Source organism: Phalangium opilio, unplaced genomic scaffold, assembly GCF_054372755.1.
Source record: "Phalangium opilio isolate 3A_F unplaced genomic scaffold, DU_Popi_V2 ptg000079l_1, whole genome shotgun sequence".
Classification (NCBI taxonomy): Eukaryota; Metazoa; Arthropoda; class Arachnida; order Opiliones; family Phalangiidae; genus Phalangium; species Phalangium opilio.
In genome coordinates, this window is record NW_028324187.1 from 9,381,781 (window position 1) to 9,390,801 (window position 9,021).

The window sequence follows — 9,021 nt, forward strand, 5'->3', positions numbered from 1 at the left end:
ATATCCGGTGACGTGTCATGACGTCATATCCGGTGACGCGTCATGACGTCATATCCGGTGACGTGTCATGACGTCATATCCGGTGACGTCACCTATGACGTCAACGAGGTTATTGACTTGTGACGTCACGACAGATGTTAATGGTAAAAGGTAATGATTGACCATTCAGTTATGCCTAGCTTCCATTCATTTAGGCCTAGCGTTCATTCATTTAGGCCTAGCAGTGTTCAGCTATTTGAATTTCGTGCCCGGGATATGGTGCACCCGAGTCCGCTTTCAGCGCCCCCCCGACGCAGGAAATTTACGCAGTTGTAAGTTGCAGGCATAGGTCAACCGATTCATTTCGTTCCCTGGAAGCCGTCGAAGAAGGTCGCTCGGAGAAACCTTTCCCACTGATGGTGATCGTGAACCCGGCTTTTGAGGTCGATTCTTCATCGTTCCGCCATTTCGTTGATCGTTTTTGCCGAGGACGCAAGCTGAACTCGAAGCTCTTCAACTTATCTGGCGGCCATTGCTTCGCCTTGTGGTACTTTACCAGTCCGTAAGCCTAACCTTTACAATAATCCAAACTCATCTAGCTCCCCTTAAATTATTTATTTTATTTCAAGTATTTAAATTAATTAGGTAGGGTTAAATGTTAGTAAATTTTATTTATTTATTAAAAACCAAGTACCATAAATAAAATTTTACAACGAGATGTTGAACAAGAGAGAATCCCTTAATAATTAGTAAAGGAGCTATTGTTTTAAGATAATAAACGGGGTACGTAATTAATTTAGCGATATCGCGACAGATTTTCGGAAATCAAGTCCCGCCGAACACGAGGGCCGTTGGCCTAAGCCTTGTACCATTTAAATTCTAGTTACTTAACGGATTCTTTCTGTGGGAATAAATTTAAAATAAATAAATAGCAGGGTTTTCCTAAGATTAGTTTAAGGGCTATAATTAATTAATTTAGAGCTAAAGCGACAGATTTTCAAAAATAAAGTCACGCAGAGATCATTTTAAGACACGAGGACCGTTGCCCTAAGCCTAATCTCATTTAATTCTAGTTATTTATGGGGTCTATCTGTGGGAATAGTTTTAAATAAATAGCAGGGTTTTCCTAAGATTAGTTTAGGGAATTAATTTAGAGCTAAATCGACAGATTTTCGAAAATCAAGTCCCGCAGATATCATTTTAAGACACGAGGACCGTTGCCCTAAGCCTAATTAAGCCTTCTCCTATTTAATTCTAGTTAATTATGGGGTCTATCTGTGGGAATAGTTTTAAATAAATAGCAGGGTTTTCCTAAGATTAGTTTAGAGGCTATAATTAATTAATTTAGAGCTAAAGCGACAGATTTTCGAAAATAAAGTCCCGCAGATATCATTTTAAGACACGAGGACCGTTGCCCTAAGCCTAATTAAGCCTTCTCCTATTTAATTCTAGTTATTTATGGGGTCTATCTGTGGGAATAGTTTTAAATGACCTGTTTTCCTTAAATTTATTTAGGGGATATTTTAAATTTTCATTATTCCAGCTATGTATTTAATTTAAAACTAAACGCCAGGTTTTCCTTAAATTTGTTTAGGGGGTTTTTCCTTATATTATTTAAATTCATTTTGTTGGGCCCAAAAGTAGGCAATAGTTTAAGATGTGTTATTAATATGTTTTCATTTATAGATGCAGCTGATATTATTGGATTTTTCTGTTGCTGGTCATTTCTAGACGGATCATTCCTGATGACTTATCATTCCTGATGACATCCTTTGTTGGATTGACGTTGCACGATGATTTCCGCTGTTCTGGACTCGCTACGTATCATTCCTGATGACAATTCTTGGTTGGATTCCGTTACACGATGTCTTCTTCCGGACTTGCTATCTCTCTCAACATTGACTCGAAGATCCGGAGAAAATCATCGAAGCTAGAAGACACAAAATACATCTTTTTTACTTGCAAATTTTACATGTAACCACTTAACTTAGTTTTTTTTTCTTGCAAATTTTATTTGTAACTACTTATTATTTTTTTTGCGTTCAAACTTTAATTTACCAAACTCTTTAATAATAATTTTTTTGTTCGAAAATTTTTGTAAACACTTGGTTTTTTTGTTTCTTATTGAATAAATTTTGCCTTAAACCTCGTTCTTTCTTTTCTTGAATTTTTTTAGATACTAGACTTGGTTTCTTTTTTTAAAAGTCTGGACTTAGGGAGTTTTTTTTGACCCCTTTTTTCATAATTTTTACAAAAAATAAAGAAAATAATGCAATAAAAAAAAATTTTTTCAAAAAAAAATTATTAAAAAAAATCAAAAAAATTGTAAAAAGAAGCATAAAAATATCAAAAAAACTACCCTAAGTGTTTTTCTTATGTTTTTGTACCTTCCATAGTATCGAAACTTTAATTTTAAACTTAAGCTACCACCCCCAAAGTAAGCCTTGCGAGCCCAATTTAAATTTTACAAGTCCCTGGGACAAATCGGGAAACGTAAAATTTAAACTAAGACCCGCTGTAGAGCCCCCAAAACCAGGAAACTTCGTCCATAGCATGGGATTTCCAATGAGAGTCCACTCGCTGTCGTCCATAGCATGGGATTTCCAGTGAGAGTCCACTCGCTGTCGTCCACTTCGTCCTTAGCATGGGATTTCCAATGAGAGTCCACTCGCTGTCGTCCACTTCTTCCTGCGCAAGAAAAATTCGAATTACTATTTGGAAAAAGGCACACGAATAACTTGAAATTAATTACCTTAATTAGAAAATCCAGTCGAGTATTTTCACAAAATGTTCAGGCAGAAGACAAATGACTATTTTTTTGGCATAAAAGGCACACTCGTAACAGTAATAGGGAAAGAATAGCGTAAAAAGCTAAGCCTCGCCTTAAACCCCGCTTAAAATCGTGTTTACTTTTAAAGGACAAAGCGTATAAGCAACCTTCTACCTTAAACATAAATCAGAAATTTATTTAAATCCTACAAAACTCCCTCAAGGAGTTGCCAAACGCTTTTCCCCTAAAAATATTTATAATTAAAACCATAAACTAGATACCTTAACACCGCAAAGGGAATCTCACCCTTGAAATCCTGATTACGCGTTCATTATTCTTAAAAGGGAGGGCTTGGACCAGTGTTCACCTATTCCATAAGTAAGATTTTATTTATGTCCTGGCGAAAAGAAAAATCCCTAAAACTTCAAGGACACAAAGCCGCTTCCCTTCTAACAATAAATAGAATAATAAATAATAAACTAAATACCCTAATCATTGCCTAAATGTCTCACAGGCTGTCTAAATAGTCTTTTTCGCTAATGAGATTCCCTTTCACGGATAAAATCAAAGTGTAGACCTCAATTAAGAAGGGGATTGTAATGGGTTCCTTGACCTGATTAATATTGGGTGCCTTTTGCCAAAAAAATAGTTATTGATTCTAGAATCCAACATAAACTTCTCCTTTGGAAACAGATGGTAGCTTTAAAAATAATATAATTCAAACAATCAAATACAGATTAAAATTATTATCAACTTAAATAGCACAAGTATTTTCAGGGCCGGATTAAGCAATTTTGCAACCGGGGGGGGGGGGGGGGCGGGATAATGCGCGCCCCCTTAAGTCGAAAAAAATAGGAACAGCAAATGTTGCTAAGGGGGGAATAGTTTAACTCAAGGTGCCCCCAACAAGCGTTGCACCCTTGGGCCAGTACCCCCTCGCCCCCTCCCTTTAATCCGGCCCTGACTAAAACATACTGAAAGGGTATCCCTGTATCTCTAGTAGAACCAGAGTTACGAGCCTACAAAGTTGGCTGCAATGCTATTCCTACGGAGGGGGCTATGTTTGTCAATATTTTCCTCAATTACTTAGCTCATATTTACTAGATCCCCAAGACTTTAGTATGGTTGGATGGGGGATAAATTGGACTATAACATACTGAAAGGGCATCCCCCGTATCTCTAGTAGAACCAGAGTTACGAGCCTCCAAAGTTGGGTGCAATGCTATTCCTACGGAGGGGGCTATGTTTGTCAATATTCTCCACAATTACTTAGCTCCTATTTACTAGATCCCCAAGATTTTAGTATGGTTGGATGGGGGATAAATTGGACTATAACATACTGAAAGGGCATCCCCGTATCTCTAGTAGAACCAGAGTTACGAGCCTACAAAGTTGGGTGCAATGCTATTCCTATGGAGGGGGCTATGTTTGTCAATATTCTCCACAATTACTTAGCTCCTATTTACTAGATCCCCAAGATTTTAGTATGGTTGGATGGGGGATAAATTGGACTATAACATACTGAAAGGGCATCCCCGTATCTCTAGTAGAACCAGAGTTACGAGCCTACAAAGTTGGGTGCAATGCTATTCCTATGGAGGGGGCTATGTTTGTCAATATTTTCCTCAATTACTTAGCTCCTATTTACTAGATCCCCAAGATTTTAGTATGGTTGGATGGGGGATAAATTGGACTATAACATACTGAAAGGGCATCCCCGTATCTCTAGTAGAACCAGAGTTACGAGCCTACAAAGTTGGCTGCAATGCTATTCCTACGGAGGGGGCTATGTTTGTCAATATTTTCCTCAATTACTTAGCTCATATTTACTAGATCCCCAAGACTTTAGTATGGTTGGATGGGGGATAAATTGGACTATAACATACTGAAAGGGCATCCCCCGTATCTCTAGTAGAACCAGAGTTACGAGCCTTCAAAGTTGGGTGCAATGCTATTCCTACGGAGGGGGCTATGTTTGTCAATATTCTCCACAATTACTTAGCTCCTATTTACTAGATCCCCAAGATTTTAGTATGGTTGGATGGGGGATAAATTGGACTATAACATACTGAAAGGGCATCCCCGTATCTCTAGTAGAACAAGAGTTACGAGCCTACAAAGTTGGGTGCAATGCTATTCCTATGGAGGGGGCTATGTTTGTCAATATTTTCCTCAATTACTTAGCTCCTATTTACTAGATCCCCAAGATTTTAGTATGGTTGGATGGGGGATAAATTGGACTATAACATACTGAAAGGGCATCCCCGTATCTCTAGTAGAACCAGAGTTACGAGCCTACAAAGTTGGCTGCAATGCTATTCCTACGGAGGGGGCTATGTTTGTCAATATTTTCCTCAATTACTTAGCTCCTATTTACTAGATCCCCAAGACTTTAGTATGGTTGGATGGGGGATAAATTGGACTATAACATACTGAAAGGGCATCCCCCGTATCTCTAGTAGAACCAGAGTTACGAGCCTTCAAAGTTGGGTGCAATGCTATTCCTACGGAGGGGGCTATGTTTGTCAATATTCTCCACAATTACTTAGCTCCTATTTACTAGATCCCCAAGATTTTAGTATGGTTGGATGGGGGATAAATTGGACTATAACATACTGAAAGGGCATCCCCGTATCTCTAGTAGAACAAGAGTTACGAGCCTACAAAGTTGGGTGCAATGCTATTCCTATGGAGGGGGCTATGTTTGTCAATATTTTCCTCAATTACTTAGCTCCTATTTACTAGATCCCCAAGATTTTAGTATGGTTGGATGGGGGATAAATTGGACTATAACATACTGAAAGGGCATCCCCGTATCTCTAGTAGAACCAGAGTTACGAGCCTACAAAGTTGGCTGCAATGCTATTCCTACGGAGGGGGCTATGTTTGTCAATATTTTCCTCAATTACTTAGCTCATATTTACTAGATCCCCAAGACTTTAGTATGGTTGGATGGGGGATAAATTGGACTATAACATACTGAAAGGGCATCCCCCGTATCTCTAGTAGAACCAGAGTTACGAGCCTCCAAAGTTGGGTGCAATGCTATTCCTACGGAGGGGGCTATGTTTGTCAATATTCTCCACAATTACTTAGCTCCTATTTACTAGATCCCCAAGATTTTAGTATGGTTGGATGGGGGATAAATTGGACTATAACATACTGAAAGGGCATCCCCGTATCTCTAGTAGAACCAGAGTTACGAGCCTACAAAGTTGGGTGCAATGCTATTCCTATGGAGGGGGCTATGTTTGTCAATATTCTCCACAATTACTTAGCTCCTATTTACTAGATCCCCAAGATTTTAGTATGGTTGGATGGGGGATAAATTGGACTATAACATACTGAAAGGGCATCCCCGTATCTCTAGTAGAACCAGAGTTACGAGCCTACAAAGTTGGGTGCAATGCTATTCCTATGGAGGGGGCTATGTTTGTCAATATTTTCCTCAATTACTTAGCTCCTATTTACTAGATCCCCAAGATTTTAGTATGGTTGGATGGGGGATAAATTGGACTATAACATACTGAAAGGGCATCCCGGTAGAGGCACATACATATAGTTTGAGGTACTGCTTCAGTGCTGACTTAAGTTGGGCAATAGATTTTAATGATACAATCTCAGGGGGAAGTGAATTCCAAATGGGGACCGATCTACGAAAAAAGGAGTGCTTAAGCTGGTCTTTATGGGCATATCGGTGGAATAATAAGTTTTTACCATGGCCCCTTGTGGGAGCGATAGAGGGGGCATCAGAAAAATAAGTTTGATTAAAGGAGTTTAAGATTTTCAACATGCTTAAAAGGTCAAAATATTTGCGACGCGTTGTTAGGGAAGACCAACCAAGAATACAAAGTTGTACTTTCCTTGGTAGGTGTCAGAGTCTAGTTGGGATTTGGTGTCGGAGACGGAGAGACAACCCTGGATATTGTTTAATATCGTTAGCGGAATAGGGGTAACTCTTAATTTCCATTCGGTTGCGATATAACCCTATATATAAATAAAATATTTACCTGGAAAGATCTCAAGCTTCAAGCCAACAAAGACATAGGATACTAAGCCTTGGTCGTAGTAACACCTGCAGGCTGCACTGCCAACGGCAACGTGGGCCCACTAAGCCTTGGTCGTAATTACCAAACGTATTTGGCATGATTAAGGATAAATTTTCCACTCGCGACGCTTAATTTCCGATCGATTGCGATAAAACATTGGTATTTAATACAAATTAACCCTTAAAATATAATTAAAATCAAAATATTTACCAGCAAATATCGGACAGAAAATCGCAGCGGCCACTTCAAACGGAAAACGACCCCAAAAACGACCTTGAATGATAACCTGCAAACACGTACCGCTAGATGGCGCTGCTGAAGTTAGGTTTAGGCAGACTTCAAAATATGGCGGGAGCGTGCGTTTCAATTTTATCGTTTCTATTTTCGAATATAATTAATAATTCAGTTAATTATAATTTAATAATGTCTTCTAAACAGTCCAAAACCCTTTTCTCCACTTTTAAAATGTGGTACCGTAGTTTATGGATTCCTACAGCTGGAAAAACTACCCTAATTTTCGAAAATTCAATAATTTTAACCATAAGTTTATGAGATATGTTCCATAAGTGTGTCACTCGTTAATAAGAGCTTGTCATGAAGTGACGTAGGTGAAACGTCGTAGATTCTTGTAAAGCGACGCGTAGTGAGGCCTTGTCAAAGGCTTAGTACAGACTAAAGAGGAGGATGGACTGCAAAACCGAGTGTAGTCAATTCTCACGTCGTTCTTGAACTAGCTCTCATTAAGCCTCTAACATTATGAAGTATGGGTAATGACATACTTATGGAACATATCTTATAAACTTATGTTTAACTGCATAGTCTGCACTGTTAACACTTAAACACGAAAATTCCCACATTTGACCAATTTTGGAAAAAAATTACCTTTTTCCCACAGAGCCTAAAACTTACCAAAATTTCCCACGATATGGGAAATTTCCCACACATTGGCAACACTGTACAAAACGAAACCTCTAGAGTACATTAGAGCAAAGGTAATTTTTATTTATTAATGTTAAGTAGATGATGAAAATACGAAGCCTATTTCTTGGAAAGTTAGAGGCTGGCCAGCTCGAATTACGCAGCGTGAAATAGACCATTTAAACGGCCAATATTACCCGGATTCACGCGTGAATCCTTAAACGTTAGTCTATGAATATTGGTACTCGGAAAGATCCGCTCCCATAGATGCTTTTTCCCATTTTTTGGTAATATCAGAAGTATATAATACTTCTCTTCGAGAGAAGTGTACCACAAAGCGGGGTAAGTTTAACGTCACTCTTCCCAACATCGGATCATTTAGAGCATGGTTACTAACAACATCGGATCATTAAGAGCAAGGTTACTAAACCGAATCACATACACGATACATAGTTCCCTCATCATTACTCTATTAGCGTTTAAATATTTGGGAAGACGCGCTTGCCCATTCTTGTCCCACGTCAAGACGAGGTTTGTGGGATGACTGCTGAGTATTTAGTGCTGTGCCAAACAACTATTGAATTCACCTTACGGCGCGATGCCTAGTTGTAGTTTGATTAGCGGGAAAGCAAACTACATAACTAAAGTATTAAGAGGATACAGAGTGTCATCCTTCTTCCATTATCCCCTTCTGGTAAATATTATTATTATTATCATAAGTTTATAAGATATGTTCCATAAGTATGTCACTACCCATACTTCGTAATGTTAGAGGCTTAATGAGAGCTAGGTCAAGAACAACGTGAGAATTGACTACACTCGGTTTTGCAGTCCATCCTCCTCTTTAGTCTGTACTAAGCTTTTGACAAGGCCTCACTACGCGTCGCTTTCAAGAATCTATGACGTTTCACCTACGTCACTTCATGAAAAGCTCTCATTAACGAGTGACACACTTATGGAACATATCTTATAAACTTATGTTATTATTTAAATCCCAAATTTCCATACAAGAAAATGTTCTAAATATATTTTCTTTCAAATATTACCGCAACTTGGTTGTTACTTGATTACTTTTAAATTAAGCACGTTTATTAATTTATTAGATGTTTTCCGCTTAAATAACAGAGTTAAAATTAAGAAAATATATTTGTACCTTTGCTTATACACGTAGTTTTTAAAGAAAATTTGTATCAAAGCTAAAGGAGAGCGGCGAAATACAAAAATTCGTAAAAATAGTGAAATTTAGAAAATCCCGTCAGTCATTTTCTATTTATACTCAATCCCAACTCGTAATGTTAATCTCTA

The 9,021-nt window shown here is 38.3% G+C and overlaps 1 long non-coding RNA gene across 1 annotated transcript; it reads right to left on the minus strand.

Annotated features, from left to right (window-relative positions):
- Positions 1 to 341: 341 nt before the first annotated feature.
- Positions 342 to 7,114, minus strand: LOC149654799 (uncharacterized). Its single transcript, XR_016370741.1, has 4 exons — positions 7,009 to 7,114; positions 6,760 to 6,925; positions 2,732 to 3,449; positions 342 to 2,667 (listed from the first exon to the last, which is right to left on the minus strand). It is a non-coding gene; the product is annotated as an uncharacterized LOC149654799 (long non-coding RNA).
- Between the last annotated feature and the right edge of the window lie 1,907 nt (positions 7,115 to 9,021).